The sequence below is a fragment of the Crinia signifera genome, chromosome 4, assembly GCF_055691185.1.
Source record: "Crinia signifera chromosome 4, ASM5569118v1, whole genome shotgun sequence".
Lineage (NCBI taxonomy): Eukaryota > Metazoa > Chordata > Amphibia > Anura > Myobatrachidae > Crinia > Crinia signifera.
Genome location: NC_139220.1, coordinates 331,603,613 through 331,628,016, shown reverse-complemented (window position 1 = coordinate 331,628,016; position 24,404 = coordinate 331,603,613). Strand labels below are relative to the sequence as shown.

The 24,404-nt window shown below is 52.9% G+C and overlaps 1 protein-coding gene across 2 annotated transcripts in view; it reads right to left on the bottom strand.

The window, feature by feature from the left end:
- The window catches only part of LOC146075992 (uncharacterized), a 411,577-nt gene that overhangs the window by 312,188 nt on the left and 74,985 nt on the right, over positions 1–24,404 (bottom strand). The window lies entirely within an intron of this gene.

The window sequence follows — 24,404 nt, the reverse complement described above, 5'->3', positions numbered from 1 at the left end:
GCATGTGCAGTCCCGGAGCCTGTACAATATAGGGACCAGCACATGGACAGTACTGCCGTAGGTACCGCGCATGTGCAGACCCGGAGCCTGTACAATATAGGGACCAGCACATGGACAGTACTGCCTTAGGTACTGCGCATGTGCAGACCCGGAGCCTGTACAATATAGGGACCGGCACATGGACAGTACTGCCGTAGGTACCGCGCATGTGCAGTCCCGGAGCCTGTACAATATAGGGACCGGCACATGGACAGTACTGCCGTAGGTAATGCGCATGTGCAGTCCCGGAGCCTGTACAATATAGGGACCGGCACATGGACAGTACTGCCGTAGGTACCGCGCATGTGCAGTCCCGGAGCCTGTACAATATAGGGACCGGCACATGGACAGTACTGCCGTAGGTACTGCGCATGTGCAGTCCCGGAGCCTGTACAATATAGGGACCGGCACATGGACAGTACTGCCGTAGGTACCGCGCATGTGCAGACCTGGAGCCTGTACAATATAGGGACCAGCACATGGACAGTACTGCCGTAGGTACCGCGCATGTGCAGTCCCGGAGCCTGTACAATATAGGGACCGGCACATGGACAGTACTGCCGTAGGTACCGCGCATGTGCAGACCCGGAGCCTGTACAATATAGGGACCAGCACATGGACAGTACTGCCGTAGGTACCGCGCATGTGCAGTCCTGGAGCTTGTACAATATAGGGACCAGCACATGGACAGTACTGCCGTAGGTACCGCGCATGTGTAGACCTGGAGCCTGTACAATATAGGAACCAGCACATGGACAGTACTGCCGTAGGTACCGCGCCTGTGCAGTCCTGGAGCCTGTACAATATAGGGACCGGCACATGGACAGTACTGCCGTAGGTACCGCGCATGTGCAGTCCCGGAGCCTGTACAATATAGGGACCAGCACATGGACAGTACTGCCGTGGGTACCGCGCATGTGCAGTCCTGGAGCCTGTACAATATAGGGACCAGCACATGGACAGTACTGCCGTAGGTACCGCGCCTGTGCAGTCCTGGAGCCTGTACAATATAGGGACCAGCACATGGACAGTACTGCCGTAGGTACCGCGCATGTGCAGTCCTGGAGCCTGTACAATATAGGGACCGGCACATGGACAGTACTGCCGTAGGTACTGCGCATGTGCAGTCCCGGAGCCTGTACAATATAGGGACCGGCACATGGACAGTACTGCCGTAGGTACTGCGCATGTGCAGACCCGGAGCCTGTACAATATAGGGACCGGCACATGGACAGTACTGCCGTAGGTACTGCGCATGTGCAGACCCGGAGCCTGTACAATATAGGGACCAGCACATGGACAGTACTGCCGTAGGTACTGCGCATGTAGCCAGTCCCGGAGCCTGTACAATATAGGGACCGGCACATGGACAGTACTGCCGTAGGTACCGCGCATGTGCAGTCCCGGAGCCTGTACAATATAGGGACCAGCACATGGACAGTACTGCCGTAGGTACTGCGCATGTGCAGTCCCGGAGCCTGTACAATATAGGGACCGGCACATGGACAGTACTGCCGTAGGTACCGCGCATGTGCAGTCCTGGAGCCTGTACAATATAGGGACCAGCACATGGACAGTACTGCCGTAGGTACCGCGCATGTGCAGTCCTGGAGCCTGTACAATATAGGGACCGGCACATGGACAGTACTGCCGTAGGTACTGCGCATGTGCAGTCCCGGAGCCTGTACAATATAGGGACCGGCACATGGACAGTACTGCCGTAGGTACCGCGCATGTGCAGTCCCGGAGCCTGTTGTACAATATAGGGACCAGCACATGGACAGTACTGCCGTAGGTACTGCGCATGTGCAGTCCCGGAGCCTGTACAATATAGGGACCAGCACATGGACAGTACTGCCGTAGGTACCGCGCATGTGCAGACCCGGAGCCTGTACAATATAGGGACCGGCACATGGACAGTACTGCCGTAGGTACCGCGCATGTGCAGTCCCGGAGCCTGTACAATATAGGGACCAGCACATGGACAGTACTGCCGTAGGTACTGCGCATGTGCAGTCCCGGAGCCTGTACAATATAGGGACCGGCACATGGACAGTACTGCCGTAGGTACCGCGCATGTGCAGTCCTGGAGCCTGTACAATACAGGGACCAGCACATGGACAGTACTGCCGTAGGTACTGCGCATGTGCAGTCCTGGAGCCTGTACAATATAGGGACCAGCACATGGACAGTACTGCCGTAGGTACTGCGCATGTGCAGTCCCGGAGCCTGTACAATACAGGGACCGGCACATGGACAGTACTGCCGTAGGTGCTGCGCATGTGCAGTCCCGGAGCCTGTACAATATAGGGACCAGCACATGGACAGTACTGCCGTAGGTACTGCGCATGTGCAGTCCTGGAGCCTGTACAATACAGGGACCGGCACATGGACAGTACTGCCGTAGGTGCTGCGCATGTGCAGTCCCGGAGCCTGTACAATATAGGGACCAGCACATGGACAGTACTGCCGTAGGTACTGCGCATGTGCAGTCCTGGAGCCTGTACAATATAGGGACCGGCACATGGACAGTACTGCCGTAGGTACCGCGCATGTGCAGTCCCGGAGCCTGTACAATATAGGGACCAGCACATGGACAGTACTGCCGTAGGTACCGCGCATGTGCAGTCCCGGAGCCTGTACAATATAGGGACCAGCACATGGACAGTACTGCCGTAGGTGCTGCGCATGTGCAGTCCCGGAGCCTGTACAATATAGGGACCGGCACATGGACAGTACTGCCGTAGGTACTGCGCATGTGCAGTCCCGGAGCCTGTACAATATAGAGACCGGCACATGGACAGTACTGCCGTAGGTACCGCGCATGTGCAGTCCCGGAGCCTTTACAATATAGGGACCAGCACATGGACAGTACTGCCGTAGGTACCGCGCATGTGCAGTCCTGGAGCCTGTACAATATAGGGACCGGCACATGGACAGTACTGCCGTAGGTACCGCGCATGTGCAGTCCCGGAGCCTGTACAATATAGGGACCAGCACATGGACAGTACTGCCGTAGGTACTGCGCATGTGCAGTCCTGGAGCCTGTACAATATAGGGACCAGCACATGGACAGTACTGCCATAGGTACCGCGCATGTGCAGACCCGGAGCCTGTACAATATAGGGACCAGCACATGGACAGTACTGCCGTAGGTACCGCGCATGTGCAGACCCTGGATTTTATGGGCTGCCATGCAGCAGCCCATAGAGGCATCCCAGAGGGAGGGAACAACTCCCAATGGGACTGCCTTGGGTGACTGGCGGGTCGGACCAATAGGAAGTCAGTGCCAGTCACAGTGAAGCCAGTGCGGTCTCACAGACTGCATTTGGCTTCACTACAGTGGCGGATTTTACCTGGGGGGGGGGGCTGCAGCCCATACGTAAAAAACCGCCACTGGAGGTTGTGAATGAGGCACCTAGAAGCGTGGGTGTGTACTGCTACATCTGAGAGGAACCTTTTAAAATGAACTGCTATGCTATTACTGGTGCCTGTCCTTATGTTTCCCCCCTATATCCCTATAGATTGTAAGCTTGCAGCAGGGCCCTCCTACCTCCAAGTCTGTCTGTTGTTACCCAGTTTGTCTTATCACTGTCTACTATTGTAAAGCGCAACGGAATCTGCTGCGCTATATAAGACACTGTAATGGAATCTGCTGCGTTATATAAGACACTGTAACGGAATCTGCTGCGCTATATAAGACACTGTAACGGAATCTGCTGCGCTATATAAGACACTGTAACCGAATCTGCTGCGCTATATAAGAAACTGTAAATAAATAAAATAAATAAATAAAATGAAATAAACAAATGTAGATGAGCCCTAAAGCAGTTAGTAAGAGCTACTATACTGTACTTGGTAAAGTGCTGGGAAATGGTGCTGATGACTCAATGTGAATTTATCTAGCTCTCATTCCTTTTTCCCCAAAAAAATTTAACAGTGTAGTGCGGGATAGGTGTAATGAGGGAGATTACTAGACTAATGAGGGAGAGAGGGAGATTGCTGTTATGTCAGGGAGTCTCCTGCAGAATGCAGGAGGGGAGGTAACTATGATGTAACAGTGTAATGTGGGCTAGGTGACATGAGGGAGATTGCTAGACTAATGAGGGAGAGAGGGAGATTGCTGCTATTTCAGGGAGTCTCCTGCAGAATGCAGGAGGGGATGTAACTATGATGTAACAGTGTAATGTGGGCTAGGTGACATGAGGGAGATTGCTAGACTAATGAGGGAGAGAGGGAGATTGCTGCTATGTCAGGGAGTCTCTTGCAGAATGCAGGAGGGGAGGTAACTATGATGTAACAGTGTAATGTGGGCTAGGTGACATGAGGGAGATTGCTAGACTAATGAGGGAGAGAGGAAGATTGCTGCTATGTCAGGGAGTCTCCTGCAGAATGCAGGAGGGGAGGTAACTATGCTGTAACAGTGTAATGTGGGCTAGGTGACATGAGGGGGATTGCTAGACTAATGAGGGAGAGAGGTAAATTGCTGCTATGTCAGGGAGTCTCCTGCAGAATGCAGGAGGGGAGGTAACTATGATGTAACAGTGTAATGTCGGCTAGGTGACATGAGGGAGATTGCTAGACTAATGAGGGAGAGAGGGAGATTGCTGCTATGTCAGGGAGTCTCCTGCAGAATGCAGGAGGGGAGGTAACTATGATGTAACAGTGTAATGTGGGCTAGGTGACATGAGGGAGATTGCCAGACTAATGAGGGAGAGAGGGAGATTGCTGCTATGTCAGGGAGTCTCCTGCAGAATGCAGGAGGGTAGGCAACTTTGCAAAAAACATATCCGAGTGTGCCTGCTAAGCATACTTTATGTCACATCTACCTTAGCACTCTCTAACAAAATGCGCCTTAAAATGCATATTAATCCATTACATATATTTATAATACACATATACAGTAGGTATCCACACCCTGTAAATACTGATGCAGTCAGTTATATTTTATATATATGAGTATGCCTTATTGTCCTGATTAAGATGTGTTTAGCTCAGTGCTGGGCAGGGAGCTGGCATGACGCCAACCGGCTGAAGTATTCTAGAACCCGGAGAGACGCTTTCATGTAGAGATGCGTCTCCAGGGCAACAGGATCAGAAGGCAGGTGACGTCATCAACGCGGGACGGACGGACACAAGGAAGCATGCGCGAGTCCTCCACGCTGAACCTGGCTCCCGCCCAGAGCACGGACAGGTAAGTATAAAACTCTCTGTATTTTATGCAGTCTGTTTGCACAGTTTGTTACAAGCATGGGCCCTTGAAGAAAAATCCAGTGGCGGCATTAAAACGTCGGGGCATCCACCCATGATTTATATGTAACCTGTTCTTCATTACAATACAAATTTTGCTTTTGAGAAAAAAAGACCCTTTGAGTGCCGCAAATCATTACAAATGATTACATTATAAATATATATAACGAGGCGAAGCAGTAAGAGACATGGGCCGATATGTAATAGGGTGTGATTTTTAGACTTTTGCGATTTTTGGTCAAAATTGACCAAAATCGCATTTTTTCTAAAAATCGCACATGTAATAGGATGCGAGTCGCGGTAAAAATCGCATTTTTTACCGCAAAATCACACATTTTAAAGATGCGATTTTCAGGCACACTGAAAATCGCATCCAGATGTTTTCCCATAGTAAACTATGGAACTCGCATATGTAATAGGATGCGAGTTCTAAAGTCGCATATGGGAGTTTAAAAAAAATCGCAATAAAAATAGACCAGCTTCTGACTGGCGAGTTAGGCAGAAACATGCACAGATCATTGAGATCTGTGCATGCTTCTGCTGTAAAAAAATAGTTAAAAAAGAAATTTAAATAAAAAACTGGCGTGCTGTCCCCCTCCTAAGCATTACCAGCCCCGGGCTCAAAAAGCCGGTGCTGGTATCATAAAATCAAAGGAACAATCAAGTTGGGGTTCCCTGGATTTTATAAAACCAGCACCAGGCTCAAGGTCCGGCGCTGGTTCCCAAAATACGGGGGACAAAATGACTAGGGGTCCCCCGTATTTTAAGAACCAGCACCGGACACAACCAGCCAGCAGGGTAATGCCACAGCCGGGGGAAACTTATTATATAAGCTCCCGCGGCCAAAGCATTAACCCCCTGGCTGGTCAGCATGGGCAGGGGTCCTGGGGAAGTGGGGACCCCCCCAATGAAGGGGTCCCCCCCCTCCAGGACTTACCAGCCCATGCTGATAGTCCGGGGCTGTCCCCGATGCCCCTGGCCGGTGGGCATCGGGCTGATGACTTGTGTAAAAAAAAAGAATTAAAACTATTGTTTTACAATGGCGAACTGTGAGTCCCAGCAAGCCTACCCCGCATGCTGGGACTTGGGGAACCACAAGTCCCAGCATGCGGGGCATTAAAGGGCCCGCTGGCACTTGTAGTTCTGCAGTGAAAAAAATAGTGCACAAAATCACACTGACACCCTGTAAAATAAAAGTTTAATACACACAAAACACACACACTGATACTTACCTACCTTGAGCCCGTAGGTCAGTCCCTGGATCCTGGGTCCGTCCTCCGGGGCTCCAGGGCAGAAGAGTCCGGTTCCGGGGCCTTGGTCCTGGTTCCGGGGCTGGTCCTGGGGTTCCGGGGCTCCTGGGCTGCAGAATCCGGGGTCCGGGATCCGTGTTACTCCCCAAATCCAACTCACCTTCTCCCCGGTGGCGACCTCCGGTGACAGCGCTGCTCCACACTGGTACCCGGCTTGCAGGAGTTTGTCCGGCGCTGAGATGTTTCCTCCTCGCCGTCTCTGAACAGAATGATTTCTCGGCCAATCAGGAGCCGAGAAAGTCGGCTCCTGATTGGCCAGAAATCATTCTGAATACAGACGCCGACGAAGTAACATCTCAGCGCTAGATGTTACTTCGTCGGCGTCTGTATTCAGAATGATTTCTGGCCAATCAGGAGCCGACTTTCTCGGCTCCTGATTGGCCGAGAAATCATTCTGTTCAGAGACGGCGAGGAGGAAACATCTCAGCGCCGGACAAACTCCTGCAAGCCGGGTACCAGTGTGGAGCAGCACTGTCACCGGAGGTCTCCGCCGGGGAGCAGGTGAGTTGGATTTGCCTCCTTAGGTACCCCTGGGGAGTACCACGGATCCCGGACCCCGGATTCTGCAGCCCAGGAGCCCCGGAACCCCAGGACCAGCCCCGGAACCAGGACCAAGGCCCCGGAACCGGACTCTTCTGCCCTGGAGCCCCGGAGGACGGACCCAGGATCCAGGGACCGACCTACGGGCTCAAGGTAGGTAAGTATCAGTGTGTGTGTGTTTTGTGTGTATTAAACTTTTATTTTACAGGGTGTCAGTGTGATTTTGTGCACTATTTTTTTCACTGCAGAACTACAAGTGCCAGCGGGCCCTTTAATGCCCCGCATGCTGGGACTTGTGGTTCCCCAAGTCCCAGCATGCGGGGTAGGCTTGCTGGGACTCATAGTTCGCCAGTGTAAAACAATAGTTTTAATTCTTTTTTTTTACACAAGTCATCAGCCCGATGCCCACCGGCCAGGGGCATCGGGGACAGCCCCGGACTTTCAGCATGGGCTGGTAAGTCCTGGAGGGGGGGGACCCCTTCATTGGGGGGGTCCCCACTTCCCCAGGACCCCTGCTGACCAGCCAGGGGGTTAATGCTTTGGCCGCGGGAGCTTATATAATAAGTTTCCCCCGGCTGTGGCATTACCCTGCTGGCTGGTTGTGTCCGGTGCTGGTTCTTAAAATACGGGGGACCCCTAGTCATTTTGTCCCCCGTATTTTGGGAACCAGCGCCGGACCTTGAGCCTGGTGCTGGTTTTATAAAATCCAGGGAACCCCAACTTGATTGTTCCTTTGATTTTATGATACCAGCACCGGCTTTTTGAGCCCGGGGCTGGTTATGCTTAGGGGGGGGGCCGCACGCCGTTTTTTTCTTTTTTTTTTTTTTTTACAACACAGCGCACAGTACTGAAAATGTGCGGATTTTCATGACTGAAAATCGCACATTTTCAGGACTAAAAAAGCGCCCAAAATTGCACCATATCGCACTTTTTTGCCGCAAATTTGCATCTCATTACATATGCGAATTTGCGGCACAAAATCTGATTTGGATAGGTGCGATTTTGTGCGATATGGTGCGATTTTTGGACTAGTCCAAAAATCGCACCCTATTACATATCGCCCATAGACAAGATGTTTTAACATCTTGTCTGCTGAAGCGAGGGAGCGCAAACTCCCCTTCGGCAATGTCCTATTGAGGAGACAGCGCATCAGCTCACACTGATCTCCTTTCCCTTACCCGGCTGTACTGGGCATTTGCGAGATCTTCAGCGCAGCCTGGAGCCGGCAGCAGGGACAGTGATGTTGTTGTTGTGGGGATAAGACTTCACCACCCTGCAGCTGTCGAAGCGGATAGTGGCAGGGGGCGCAACGGTCAGCGCTGTGGACCATTCATACATTTGCCTTGCAGATCAGCCTGCGCACATCGGCTCCTTCTTACATGGGGGAGAAGATGAATCAGTGCACTGATACCCCCTTCTTCCCCATAGTGCTCCTTCATACATCTGAGATATTGCCAGCCAGCTCAGTGAGGCAGGGGGGCGGGGCCCATGCTATGAGTGGAAAAGGGGCGTGATGGGGCAGACTGCCTTGTGGGCGTGTACAAAGCATCTGCGGCATTAAGCCACGCCCCCGCTGTGTAATGCCAGTATTTCAGGCATTACACTGTGGTGGGCAGCACTAAAATGATGCCATTCGAGTCATCTGACCCACGGACCCCCCATCGAGGGGGCAGGTTCCTGGGAGCCAGACACTGCAGACAGCTTTCCGGGAGGCGGACCCGATTTCCGGGACCCTCCTGGTCATTCCGGGAGGGTTGGCAACCCTGGGCACAGTGCAATGCTCTGCAGATAGCATACATGGTGAGGACTAAACCTGAGTGCAATGCTCTGCAGATAGCATACATGGTGAGGAGGACTGGGGTACAGTGCAATGCTCTGCAGATAGCATACATGGTGAGGAGGACAGGGGCACAGTGCAATGATCTGCAGATAGCACAGTACATGGTGAGGAGGACTGGACCTGAGTGCAATGCTCTGCAGATGAGGACTGGACCTGAGTGCAATGTTCTGCAGATAGCATACATGGTGAGGAGGACTGAGGCACAGTGCAATGCTCTGCAGATACAGTAGCATACATGGTGAGAAGGACTGGACCTGAGTGCAATGCTCTGCATTAGCATGCATGGTGAGGAAGACTGGGGCACAGTGCAATGATCTGTAGATGAGGACTGGACCTGAGTGGAATGCTCTACAGATTGCATACATGGTGAGGAGGACTGGACGAGTGCAATGCTCTGCAGATGAGGACTGGACCTGAGTGCAATGCTCTGCAGATTGCATACATGGTGAGGAGGACTGGGGCACAGTGCAATGCTCTGCAGATAGCATACATGGTGAGGAGGACTGGACCTGAGTGCAATGCTCTGCAGATAGCATACATGGTGAGGAGGACTGAGGCACAGTGCAATGCTCTGCAGATCACATACATGGTGAGGAGGACTGGACCTGAGTGCAATGTTCTGCAGATAGCATACATGGTGAGGAGGACTGGGGCACAGTGCAATGCTCTGCAGATAGCATACATGGTGAGGAGGACTGGACCTGAGTGCAATGCTCTGCAGATTAGGACTGTACCTGAGTGCAATGCTCCGCAGAGAGCATACATGGTGGAGGACTGAGGCACAGTGCAATAATCTGCAGATAGCATACATGGTGGAGGACGGAGGCACAGTGCAATGCTCTGCAGATAACATACATGGTAAGCAGGACTGGGGCACAGTGCAATGATCTGCAGATAGCATACATGGTGAGGAATGGGGCACAGTGCAATGCTCTGCAGATAGCATACATGGTGAGGAGGACTGAGGTACAGTGCAATGCTCTGCAGATAACATACATGGTAAGCAGGACTGGGGCACAGTGCAATGCTCTGCAGATAGCATACATGGTGAGGAGGACTGGGGCACAGTGCAATGCTCTACAGATAGCATACGTGGTGAGGAGGACTGGGGCACAGTGCAATGCTCTGCAGTAGGATACATGGTGAGTAGGACTGAGGCACAGTGCAATGCTCTGCAGTAGCATACATGGTGAGGAGGACTGGGGCACAGTGCAATGCTCTGCAGACAGCATACATGGTGAGGAGGACTGAGGCACAGTGCAATGCTCTGCAGTAGCATACATGGTGAGTAGGACTGAGGCACAGTGCAATGCTCTGCAGTAGCATACATGGTGAGGAGGACTGGGGCACAGTGCAATGCTCTGCAGACAGCATACATGGTAAGGAGGACTGAGGCACAGTGCAATGCTCTGCAGAAGCATACATGGTGAGGAGGACTGAGGCACAGCGCAATGATCTGCAGATAGCATACATGGTGAGGAGGACTGAGGCACAGTGCAATGCTCTGCAGATAGCATACATGGTGAGGAGGACTGGGGCACAGTGCAATGCTCTGCAGATAGCATACATGGTGAGGAGGACTGAGGCACAGTGCAATGCTCTGCAGTAGCACATACCTCCCAACTGTCACGATTACAGCGGGACAGACCCGCTTTTCGGGTCCTGTCCCGCTGTCCCACCCGCGGCAGGCATTGTCCCACTGTGGGGGGTGGCAGTTGGGAGACCCCCAATCTAATAGAATAGACGCTGTGCGCATGCGCACAGCATCTATTCTCGTATGAAAATGAGGTTGCGGCTAATTAGCATACGCCGCGCCCCCTTTTCGGCCGCGCGAGTGTCCCTATTTCATCAGCACAGAAGTTGGGAGGTATGGTAGCATACATGGTGGAGGACTGAGGCACAGTGCAATGCTCTGTAGTAGCATACATGGTGGAGGACTGAGGCACAGTGCAATGCTCTGCAGTAGCATACATGGTAAGCAGGACTGGGGCACAGTGCAATGCTCTGCAGATAGCATACATGGTAAGCAGGACTGAGGCACAGTGCAATGCTCTGCAGATAGCATACATGGTGGAGGACTGAGGCACAGTGCAATGCTCTGCAGTAGCATACATGGTGGAGGACTGAGGCACAGTGCAATGCTCTGCAGATAGCATACATGGTAAGCAGGACTGGGGCACAGTGCAATGCTCTGCAGTAGCATACATGGTGGAGGACTGGGGCACAGTGCAATGCTCTGCGGATAGCATACATGGTAAGCAGGACTGGGGCACAGTGCAATGACATACCCTCCAACATGACCCATTGCATTCGGTACACAATGCTCTGCGCCTGGACTTCCCTCTTAATGTATGATTATCCCAGGGTTGCTACCCTCCCAGAATGGTCGGGAGTCTCCCGAGAATCGGGTCGCCCTCCTGGCCCCCCAGAAAGGTGGGCAACCCTCCTGGATTCAGGTGGACCCCCACTGCGCCCCCGATTGCAGCAGTCTTCCCCTGACCTCGGCATTTAAATGCCGCAATCCGCAGGTCTCAGAGGAGGGGGCGGAGCTAAAACATCACAATCGGATCATTTTAGCCAATTCGGTTATTTTACATCATGGGGGCGGGATTTAATGAGGTCACGTTCAAGCCCCTCCCCCTGAACTGCTGGTGAAAGTATCCTCTCAGGGCTTCTCCCGGAGAGGAGATTCTCAAGGTGCGTACACACAGATTCTCTGTCTGATCTATCTGGTGGGAACAAAAACCTGGAAATGTATGGGAGCAAATGACAATCTGAAAATTTCAACCCAAATTAAGGAAAACAGAAAAAAAAGTATCTGCTTTGTTAAATTTGTTATATCAGAATGATTTAAACCAGGGTTGCCGACTTTGAGATTCTCCTCTCCGGGAGAAGCCCGGAGAGGAGAGTTTCAGCAGCCGCTCAGGGGGCGGGGCTTACGAGTGACATCACTAAGCCCCGCCCCCATGTTGTTAAAGCAGCTAATTCATTGATCTCCGTGGAGGGGGCGGAGCTAAAATGACGCGATTGTGCCGTTTTAGCTCCGCCCCCTCCTCTGAGACCCGAGGATTGCGGCATTTTAATGCCGCAATCCGGGGGTCAGCGGGGGTCCCCCCTGAATCCGGGAGGGTTGCCCACCCTTCCGGGGGCCGGGAGGGGGTACCCGATTTTCGGGAGACTCCCGGAAATTCCGGGAGGGTCGGCAACCCTGATTTAAACAATTTGTCTGACTGATCACTGTCGGTTTTCAAGCGTTTGGGAACAATCTTTTGATTGTTATATGCTCCCATACATTTCCAGGTTTTTGTTCCCCCCAGATAGATCTGTATGTGTGTACGCACCTTCAAAGTCGGCAGCCCTGGATTACCCTCATCTGTGTGGAACTGTGTGTATGTGTGTTTATATCACTATTTGTAATGTTGTAGAACTACAAGACCCAGTGGGCACTTTAATGGCTGTTTGGGCCCAGTGCTGGTTGCCAAGATTCGGGGACCCCTAGTCATTTTGTCCCCTGTATTTTGGGAACCCAGACCTGCCCTTGAGCCTGGTGCTGATTTTAGAAATACTGGGGATCCCCTATGTTTTTATTCCCCTGAATTTCAGAGACCAGCACATGGCTGGTTTTGCTCAGGAGGGGGGACCCTATGCATTTATTTACACAAACCACACATTTGCATTAATTCGCACATTTTCAGGACTAAAAATCGCACCATATCGCATTTTTTACCGCAAATTTGCATCTAATTTAAATAGTTGATTATCTCAAAAAATTCTCGATTTTGGAAAATGCGATAATGTGCGATTTCAGAACATTACTAAAAATCGCATCCCATTAAATGTCACCCAAGGTGTTTTTGCTTTCTGTCTGAGCGGCAGCTTTCTACTCGCAGTCACCTGGCATAAACTTGCCATCGGTAATCCTTATGCCCCGACACTTTAATAACTTATCTAAACTTATCTATCTTAACACTAAAATAAAGAGACAGACACAAGTGCTGGCGTTTCAATATGAATGTCAAATTTATTATTGACAACTATTTATATATATTGATCTTATAAAAGAGGGTGGCGGCCCTAAAGAACGGTCATAGAGAAAAGAAGGGTAAGATGACATCACACCATTCACACAGCGTTGGTGTTCAACTCTCCCACGCAACCCACCCGTGCGGATGGTGCAGCCCATCCCCTGTCCAAGGGCCATGGGCTCGTGGCGTATCACTGAGGGGAGAGCGCACCCCACTATCCTCATATCAGCATTTGAACAAGGACCGTTCTTTACCGCCACAAGCCAAGCATTAGGCTGCAGCACCGCCACCCTAACGCTCAGCACTTCTACCTAACAACCATAACTTCAACTAAAAACCTCTAAACAGGTCGTCCAGGAATATTGCCATTCCTTCGGGACTTAAATGGACACCGTCCGGCCTATACAGGGAACCCCGCTTATAGACGATGGAGTCATGCCTGATGACACCACCGCTATTCGCCAACAGGTATCGCTGCAACACAGCATTGACCTTTCTCCATGCGCCATCCAAGCGGGGCCCTGACCTGGCTGTCCTCCAGACCCACCTGGGAATCATTGAGGACCAGACCAGGCGGCAGCAGGGGAGCGTCTGGGCTATAATATGCAGGTCCCTGATAATAATTGACCGCAACTCTAAGGCAGTGCATCGGCCTAGATCGTTTCCGCCCAGGTGCAAAATTAGCACCTCAGGGACTCCAAAGTCCCGAACTGACCGTAGCAATAGGCCCTGCAACGCTCCCCAAAGCATGCCACGCACTCCCAACCATCGAATCATTCGAGCTTTCGCACGCATACCCTCAGTCAAACTCTCACACGCTTTTGACGCCCAGTGGACAAACGAGTGTCCCATCACCCACACCGTCTTGACGTCTCTGCGACCTGCAAGATGTAAACAGGTTAGGACGCATGCCATCAACATCTCGCCGCTCTCAACAAGTCAAACACACTGGAGAGGGAGAGAAGAGAAAGAAACCGTAGCCGACCAGACCTTGAGGCACACTGCACAGAAAACCCCCGGAGTAAACTATCCATGACGCCATGTCAAATTGTAATTCAGCCGAATTGTGCCCCCGGGGAAAGTGGACCACCTCAAGACTCCCGCTAAAGTGAGACGAGTACTTATGCGTCCAGTCGGCTACAGTCAGGCAGTTGGACAGATAGACCAGGCCGAATGTATCTGCGGAATGCTGCCGAACGCCATCGACCCAGAGACTGTATCACTGCGTCGGATTGACCCCCAGCAGCGGCAGATGTGGCCGCCCCAATCCGAAAAGAGTGTGTTCCAAACTCCCTCGGATCAAGGCCAAGCGAGACCAGGGCACGCCCCAAAACGTGGCAGAACTGGTATTTGGTCAATGAGGAACCATCCAAGTGCATTAGCCATGCCCCCGGGCAGTCGGGCCGCAACAGGGCGTAGGCGCTTGCCATCGTCACTGGGCATATCCCTTCCACCGGGCACGGCTGCAATGACAGCCATTGACCTCTCCCAGCCTGGTCCGTCTTGGAACGCCGGACCCGGCACCAAACCAAGTCGACCTGAATCACCACGTCCTCTATCGACAGAGGCGAAGGCCGCTGCCTTGACGGGGCTACCAGCTCGCCAACCCTGAAAGCTCCGTGGAAAGCCATAGCATATGCCAGGCGAAACAGTTGGACCTCATAATCGGAATGACATATATCCCTCACTGCCCCCAATAAAGGAGGCAGCAGGGACACGTCTATGGGCCGTCTGCTATCTGGAGCCACAGGGCAAGCGCGGCGCCAGCCCCTCAAGGATCTAGACACCACAAAAGACCGGCCGGGGTCCAATCTCCCATACAGCGATGAGAAGAACGACACACCGGCCAACAGCCGTCTCACGGCCGACACAGTCTGCCCCCTGGAGTACAAACTCCACACAAAAGCCTTCATGGCATCACTCGGGGCCTTACCTGCTTGGGATGCGGACAGTCTGAATTGTTCCCATTCCAGCCAGCCAGCTTGGTAACAACGCAGCGTCCTGGGGGCAATAGCCCGCATGGCTAGTTCCTCCATGCCTGCCTGATGACCTGCCAAACATAAGGAGGACAGAGCTCATCACTCAATTCGGCCCCTGGCGCCAGGGACCAAAACCTAGCCCAGTCACGTCTGGACAGGGCATCGGCAATCGAGTTGTCCACCCCTGGCACGTGCCTGGCAACAAAATGCAAGTTAATCTGAAGACATTTCAAAACAAGGCGGGCCAACAAACGCACTACCGGCAGCGAAGATGAGCTCTGCTTATTGATGGCCTGCACCACCCCCAGGTTATCACACCAGAAAGTGATGCAGGCATCGAGCAAGCGGTCTCCCAAAGTTCTAAGGCCACCACTATTGGGAACAGTTCCAGCAGTAGCATGTTCCTGGTGAGCCCTTCCTCCGCCCATTTGTCCGGAACATGGATCCATGCAGGAACGCGCCGAAACCAATACCCCCGCGGCATCGGTGTATAGCTGCAATTCCCTACTATTACTCGCAGGGCTAGGCCACAACAATACCCCATTGAAATCGCGTAGGAAAACCTCCCACACTCTAAGGTCTCCTTTGAGCTCTGCGTTCAGGCGTACAAAGAACTGGGGCCTATTGGGGCCAGATAAGGCGAGTTCTAGTTTTCGGCAGAAAACCCGGCCCATGGGGATAACCCGGCACGCGAAGTGGAACAGGAGGGACTGAAGCTGGTGCACCCTGAGCTTGCCAGAGGCCAGGGACTGGGAGATCGCCCCCCCGCAGCCGTGCAAGCTTATCGGAGGGCAACCTGCAGCACCCGGCCTGCGTGTCAATCTCAATACCCAGAAAAGACAGGCACATAGTCGGCCCCTCTGTCTTGTCTGCCGCGATGGGGACTCCGAAGTAGCCAAACAGCTGTTGCATTGCGTTCAGGAGAGCCCCGCAACGTGGGGAATCAGCCGGGCCAACGCACAGGAAGTTGTCCAGGTAATGGGTGACCCCTGACTCGCCCGAGCTCTCTGTGACACAGCAATGCAGGAAGCTGCTAAAGCATTCGAAGTAAGCGCAGGACACTGAACAGCCCATGGGCAAGCAACGGTCTACGTAAAACCCAGAAGGCAGCTTGAACCCCATGAACCGAAAGGATTCGGGGTGCAGGGGGAGTAATCTAAACGCTGACTCCACATCCACCTTGGCCAGCAGCGCCTGCTTCCCAAAGCCACGCACTATCGCCAATGCCTCTTCAAAGGATTGGTATCGTACATGACACAACTCTGCCGGAATTGCGTCATTCACGGATAACCCGGGGGGTGGGATAGGTGTTGTATCAGACGGAACTTGCCCTGCTCTTTCTTGGGCACCACCCCCACCGGGGACAGGACCAAATTCTGAACCGGGGGTTCAGGAAATGGGCCCACCATCCTACCTAGGCTTACTTCCTTTGACACCTTTTCTAGTACTACGTGGGGCATATCGATGTCAGATTTCAGGTTTCTCGGACACCCAGACGCCACCTCCCCATGGATGGGGAGACGGAATCCTTGCGAGAAACCTGTGGCCAGAAATTTTGCCTCCTCCCTGAGTGGGTACCGCCCCAGCCAAACGGCCACCCCTCACCGGAGAAGGAGCCTTACTGAGGAGGGGCTGGAGCCGGGGCTGCTCCGGCATTATTCCTGGCAGCCCCGCCTGTTTGCTTGGTGCGCGGGCAGTCCTTGACCGAGTGCCCTCCCCAGCATTTGGAGCATTGATGTTTAAATCTGCAGCTAGCACCTGCTGCGCATCCCGCCCCATTAAATGCAAAGCATCTCCCGGCTGCCTGCCCTCCACCTGCGCCCCCGCGAAAGGACGAAGGGCCCCTGCGCGGGACCGCCGGTGCTGCCGGGGCCGCGGATGCAGCAGTCGTGGTGGTCGAAGCCGATGGCTTCTTACCCATCCATACCTCGACATCCTTGGCCCCGAGAGCCATGATCTCGCAACCCGACTGCTTTCGCCGGAACTGCTCATCATAGGCCCGCCATACGCTCTCGCCATCATCCATGTACATGGCATGCATCATGTGAATGTACCTTATCACATTCATATGTTCCTGGGGCCTGGTTTCCAAATAACATGCCGCGAACATGAATAGTCCCACTTGCCACCTCTGGTACGTGCAATAAGCAGCCTCCCCTATGCCCCCTTTGCGCTTCGCGATAATCTTTCTCATCTTGGGCAGTCATGGTGAAAAAGCTCACGTACCTGCCCTCCCTGATACGGTCCCTGACGCTACGCCGCAGGCCTCTCAGTACCGCGGTGTTTCCGCAATGTACTACCTGTCCCCTGGGGAACAGCGGGGAGCCGGAGTCACCGCTAGAGGACTGGGATCGCCTGCGGCGTCTCCCAGAACGGCGGTGCCTGCGTCTGGACCTATGACCCCCCTCCTCACCGGACGTCACTGATTCAGACCCCGATGACGAGGAGGTACGGGAACGTCTACGCCTGCGCTTTTTGTGTGCTGGAGGACCCACCTGGAACAGCTCCTGCTGTGGACGCTCCTGTGGACCCCGAAGGACCGGCCACCTCTGTCGGCCCTGCTGCCTCGACACCCGCCAGCCGTTGCGGTGTCACTGCTGGGCCTGGGACCGCGGAAGGAATGGAACCCGTTGCCATGGGTGGAAGGCCAAGGGCAGCCAAGCACATGAGAAGCAGGCCCTCCGCCAGCCATAGTACCAGCAGAAGGGATAGTGGGGGGCAGGGACCCAGGTCCTGTCCCGGTGTGTGGTGTAGACTGCTGACCCGCCAGCGGTGTCAGCATAGCCACTAGCTGTCGCACCACAGCCATGTCAACAGCCGGTGAAGACGTCTGCGCAGGGGGAGGGGCTGGAGCCGCGATGTGAGACTCCACACCTTGTGATGGCCTATGGCCCTGTGGCAACAGGCGGGCCCTGCTGAGCCACCTTCTCCTAGCTCTCTGTAGGGGAGTCATGGGGGGCACCGCCGGCAGGCGCCGTGGGGTTGATGGCAGAGGAGCTGTAGCTCCGTCATGTGCTAACCCTGTGGGGGCAGGAGACACCTGTGCCCCCCTCCCCGCCGGCCTCCCGGATGCTGGCGAGGTGTGCGCACTCTGGGCATGCTGGGACCCGCTACGCGCTGCTGGAGCCCGGCAGCCATCTTGCCACAGCGTGGGAGCGCCTAGCACGGCCCCTGCTGTATTCCCCCTCGCCCTGGTACCCCACCTGGGACCTGCGCCGCCACCGGGGGAGCCTCCGCTATCCCTGGCGGGCGCACTAACATCCCTGCGCGGTCACGGCCTAGTGCCGCGGGTGACCGCGTCATCAGCCGACGACGCGGCCCCCCTCGCGCACCCGGTCTCGCCGCCGCTCTGCCTCCCCGCCCAGCCGGCTCGCCGCCAGCTGGGGCAGGATCAGAGGGGGAGCCTTGATGCAGGTAACGGGCGGGTGGGTTACGCGATCTACGCGGGCGCGGCATAACTAGGCCGTTCTGCTGAGGTGCACACTGCAGTGACAGAAAGGCTGTCAGAACCCCGGAAAAGAGTGAGATAGGGGAGAGAGGAGAGAGATATATAAAGAAAAAGGAGATGTGAGGATTATGAGGAATTTAAAGGAATTTAAGCAGAATCAAAGTAGCTGTAAAGGAGGGGTTCTGAACACACCTTGCAGCCATGAAATTCGGACCAGAGAGGCAGATCACCTGACCCTCTGGCTATTCCTAACTGCAGGAACTCCTCCCCTGCTCCCTAATTGGCTATTGCTGCAGCATCATAGCCCCCTTAACAAACACAACTTAAAGTGCAGGCATCTCGGATTCCTTCAGCAGTTTATGGCACCTCTAGCTTAATCAGCCCTCGGTTCTCTTTTTCTCAGATTACTGATCATCTCTGAATCAGGCCCAGGGACATAAGATGGCCAAGCTGTTATGTGTCACAGCAACTGATCTAGTCTGAGAGTTCCATCTGGAGGACAGCAGACAAGAAAGGACCACAGCAAGCAGGGAATATAATGCATCTCTCCTTGTACTGAGCAATCCCCGATTGGCAGGTAGACGCTGTGGTTATATGTCAGCACCAGTAATAAAGACATCAATAATCCATTTGCTGAAGGATCATTAGTTTATTTAGGGTGTCATTATAGGTTACCAGATGGTCATCATTACAGGACCACTTAACTATCTGTAACATGTAGAAGAATGTACAAAGTATTATAGAGAAACAAAGTCTATAGTTATACAATCGGTAACAGAATCCCATTTATCCAGATCAGCTTTTATTCCCCTGTTCTGGGGACAGCTACTAGTAATATACATGGTTATTACAGATATTGTTAGATCATCGTCCTTCAGTCTACATGCAGATTATATCGGTATTAGAGATGAGCGGGTCCGGATCCCCGAGATCCGTCAGATCCGAATATCGGGGATCCGGGCCAGATCCGAGCCGGCTCGGGAGTTTCCGCCTGAATTCCGGACCAATAACGAGGCCGAACGTCATCATCGCGCTGTCGGATTCTCGTGGGAGCGGGATCTTATAAAAGACGCACGCGCGCCCCGCCATCTTCACTCCAATCTTGGAGAGGGAAGAGGGTGGTTGGGAAGCTCCGTGTGCTCCATGCTGTGCTCTGTGCCATGTGCTCCGTACTGTGCTGTGCTCCGTGACCTGCCCTGTGCCCTCACTGCCCTGTGCTGTGCTCCGTGACCTGCCCTGTGCCCTCACTGCCCTGTGCTGTGCTCCGTGACCTGCCCTGTGCCCTCACTGCCCTGTGCTGTGCTCCGTGACCTGCCCTGTGCCCTCACTGCCCTGTGCTGTGCTCCGTGACCTGCCCTGTGCCCTCACTGCCCTGTGCTGTGCTCCGTGACCTGCCCTGTGCCCTCACTGCCCTGTGCTGTGCTCCGTGACCTGCCCTGTGCCCTCACTGCCCTGTGCTGTGCTCCATGACCTGCCCTGTGCCCTCACTTCCCTGTGCTGTGCTCCGTGACCTGCCCTGTGCCCTCACTGCCCTGTGCTGTGCTCCGTGACCTGCCCTGTGCCCTCAATGCCCTGTGCTGTGCTCCGTGACCTGCCCTGTGCCCTCACTGCCCTGTGTTGTAGACTTGTATTGAGAGTCAGTGACTGTTTATAGGCCTGAGCCCTGTAGTGTGATTTAACTAACTAGGTGCTGCAGTGCTCACACGCAGGGGCTGCAGTGTCCACTGTCCAGGGGCTGTCCTGTGGCCCGTGCCCTGTTGTGATTTATTTAGCCCTAAGCCCTGTGTTGTGATTTATTTAGCCCTGAACCCTGTGTTTTTTGTGATTTAACTAACTAACTCAGTGCTGCAGTGCTCACAAGCAGGGGCTGCAGTGCTGCTGAGTAGTACACTGTGTACAGGGGCTGCAGTAACACAAGGGGCTGTGTCCAGTGTGACAGCCTATATCTTATCCATTGTCCAGTGTCACAAGTCACTCACGACATATATCCTGTGTCCTGTCCTGTGTGATGACTGACGACATATCCTGTGTCCAGTGTGACGACATATATCCTGTGTCCAGTGTGACGACAACTATCCAGTGTCCAGTGTGACGACAATATATCCTGTGTCCAGTGTCACGTCACAACATATATCCTGTGTCCAGTGTGACATGTAATGTGTGCCGGCATATATCCTGTGTCCAGCGTGACATATATCCATTGTCCAGTGTGACAACATATATCCAGTGTCCAGTGTGACGACATATATCCTGTGTCCACTGTGATGACATATATCCATTATCCAGTGTGATGACATATATCCAGTGTCCAGTGTGACGACATATATCCATTGTCCAGTGTGACGACATATATCCAGTGTCCAGTGTGACGACATATATCCAGTGTCCAGTGTGACGACATATATCCTGTGTCCAGTGTGACGACATATATCCAGTGTCCAGTGTGACGACATATATCCAGTGTCCAGTGTGACGACATATATCCTGTGTCCAGTGTGACGACATATATCCAGTGTCCAGTGTGACGACATATATCCAGTGTCCAGTGTGACGACATATATCCAGTGTCCAGTGTGGCGACATATATCCTGTGTCCAGTGTGACGACATATATCCAGTGGCCAGTGTGACGACATATATCCTGTGTCCAGTGTGATGACATATATCCAGTGTCCAGTGTGACGACATATATCCAGTGGCCAGTGTGACGACAATATATCCTGTGTCCAGTGTCACAAGTCACAACATATATCCTGTGTCCAGTGTGACATGTAATGTGTGCCGGCATATATCCTGTGTCCAGCGTGACATATATCCATTGTCCAGTGTGACGACATATCCTGTGTCCAGCGTGACATATATCCATTGTCCAGTGTGATGACATATATCCAGTGTGACGACATATATCCTGTGTCCGCTGTGACGACATATATATCCATTGTCCAGTGTGACGACATATATCCAGTGTGACGACATATATCCTGTGTCCAGTGTGACGACATATATCCTGTGTCCAGTGTGACGACATATATCCAGTGGCCAGTGTGATGATAATATATCCTGTGTCCAGTGTCACAAGTCACAACATATATCCTGTGTCCAGTGTGACATGTAATGTGTGCCGGCATATATCCTGTGTCCAGCGTGACATATATCCATTGTCCAGTGTGACGACATATATCCAGTGTCCAGTGTGACGACAGATATCCTGTGTCCAGTGTGACGACATATATCCTGTGTCCACTGTGACGACATATATCCAGTGTCCAGTGTGACGACATGTAATCTGTGTCCAGTGTGACGACATATATCCTGTGTCCAGTGTGACGACATATATCCAGTGGCCAGTGTGACATCTAACCATTGTGTGACGGCATATATCCAGTGTCCAGCGTGACATATATCCATTGTCCAGTGTACAGGAGCTGTGTCCAGGGGCGGTGTCCAGAGGCTGTGTCCAGTGTGACGGCTGTGTCCAGGGGCTGTGTCCAGTGTGACGGCTGTGTCCAGTGTACAGGAGCTGTGTCCAGAGGCTGTGTCCATTGTCCAGGGGCTGTGTCCAGGGTGACAGGCTGTGTCCAGTGTCCAGGGGCAGTGTCCAGGGGCTGTGTCCAGTGTCCAAGGGGCTGTGTCCAGTGTGACAGGCTGTGTCCAGTGTAAAGTAAGAAAAATAAATAAAAGTAATAAATAAAATAAAAACACATTTTTGGAGGATGATGGAGGAGGAAATAGTGGGAGTGCTGAAGCTGCTACCACCAGTCATGACAAGGCCGATACCTCTTTGTATTTGCTGTTTGGAGCATTTCTCTTTTTTTGGGATAGTTTATTAAACTGCCACCCTGTCTGCCCCTGCAGTGCCGCTTTGCCAGGTTGGAAGTGTAAGGTCCACATGTATGTGATGCCGACTGCTGTCGCTTAGCTTAGTCATCCAGCTACCTCGGTATACCCTTTTGGCCCAACTACAGTAAATGAAAACAATTTTGTAAGATGTGAAGTGATCAACATTGACTAGAAATGAGTGGAAACTAATGTTATTGGGGGTAATAATACTTTAGGGGCAAAAACAGGCCCAAATTCTGTTATTTTAGCCATTTTTAGCATTTTTTCATAAAAATCCAGATCCAAAACCAAAACCCACAAGGGTGGTTTTGCCAAAACCAATCCAGATCCAAAACACGAAGGGAGATCCAGATCCAAAACCCGAAAAAGTGGCCGCCGCACATCTCTAATCGGTATATACTGTGTCATATTAACGTGTATACTGTTACTGGGCTGCTATTTATTATGGAGGATGTTAGTATTACCCTGTTACACAATGTGCTCTCCTTCAGACCTGGTTAATAACATGTGAGAAGGAAGGAGGTACTGTAACCCATAGCAACTAGAAATCCACTATTAGCAGTCTAGTGTCAGCAACCTAACACATGTAATAATGATTGGTTACTATGTGATACAGGTAGTACATAGTATTCAGAGAGAGTGAGGTAAGGCAGCAACATAGAGGCATGAGAGAAAGGAGAGAGGCCAGAGGAGACCTGTAGGGTGGTACAAGGCCGCATACAGGGTTCCTATAATCAGTGGTGTAACTATAGAGGATGCAGTTGCTTTTTTTTTTGGGGGGGGGGTCCCCAAAGGCAATCCCACTGCAATATATTTTTTATCTGTAATCACTGCTTCGGAGCCCAGCAGTAAACATACACAGAGAGGGAGGCAGAGCCCAGCAGTGTATGTACACAGGGAGGGAGGCAGAGCCCAGCAGTGTATGTACACAGAGAGGGAGGCAGAGCCAAGCAATGTATGTACACAGGGAGGGAGGCAGAGCCCAGCAGTGTATGTACACAGGGAGAAAGGCAGAGCCCAGCAGTGTATGTACACAGGGAGGGAGGCAGAGCCCAGCAGTGTATGTACACAGAGAGGGAGGCAGAGCCAAGCAGTGTATGTACACAGAGAGGGAGGCAGAGCCCAGCAGTGTATGTACACAGAGAGGGAGGCAGAGCCCAGCAGTGTATGGGAGGCAGAGCCCAGCAGTGTATGTACACAGAGAGGGAGGCAGAGCCCAGCAGTGTATGTACACAGGGAGGGAGGCAGAGCCCAGCAGTGTATGTATACAGGGAGGGAGGCAGAGCCCAGCAGTGTATGTACACAGAGAGGGAGGCAGAGCCAAGCAGTGTATGTACACAGGGAGGGAGGCAGAGCCCAGCAGTGTATGTACACAGGGAGGGAGGCAGAGCCCAGCAGTTTATGTACACAGGGAGAAAGGCAGATCCCAGCAGTGTGCGTACAGGGGGGTAGACAGAGCCCAGCAGTATATGGTACAGGGAGGGAGGCAGAGCCCAGCAGTGTATGTATAGAGGGATGGAGGCAGATCCCAGCAGTGTATGTAAACAGGGAGGGAGACAGAGACCGGCAATGTACATACACAGGGAGGGAGGCTGGGCCTAGCAATGTACATATAAAGGGAGGGAGGCAGAGCCCAGCAGTGTATGTACAGGGAGGGAGGCCGAGCCCAGCAGTGTACGTACACGGAAGAAGGCAGAGCACAGCAGTGTACGCACACAGGGAGGGAGGCAGAGCCCAGCAATGTACATACACAGGGAGGGAGGCAGGGCCCAGCAATGTACATATAAAGGGAGGGAGGAAGAGCCCAGCAGTATACGTACAGGGAGTTAGGCAGAGGGAGTTAGCAGTGTTGGTAGAGGGAAGGAGGCAGAGCCACGCAGTGTACATACAGGGAAAGAGGCAGACCACAGCAGTGTATGTACACAGGGAGGGAGGCAAAGCGCAGAAGTGTACATACATACGGAGGAAGGCAAAGCCCAGCAGTGCACGTACACAGGGAGAGAGGCAAAGCGCGGCATTGTACATACAGTGAGTGAAACAGAGCAGAAGAAAAATATTTGCTACATTCAAAACATTTATATGGCTTCTCTCCTGTGTGACTCCTCTGATGTTGGACAAGATGTGACTTCTGGGA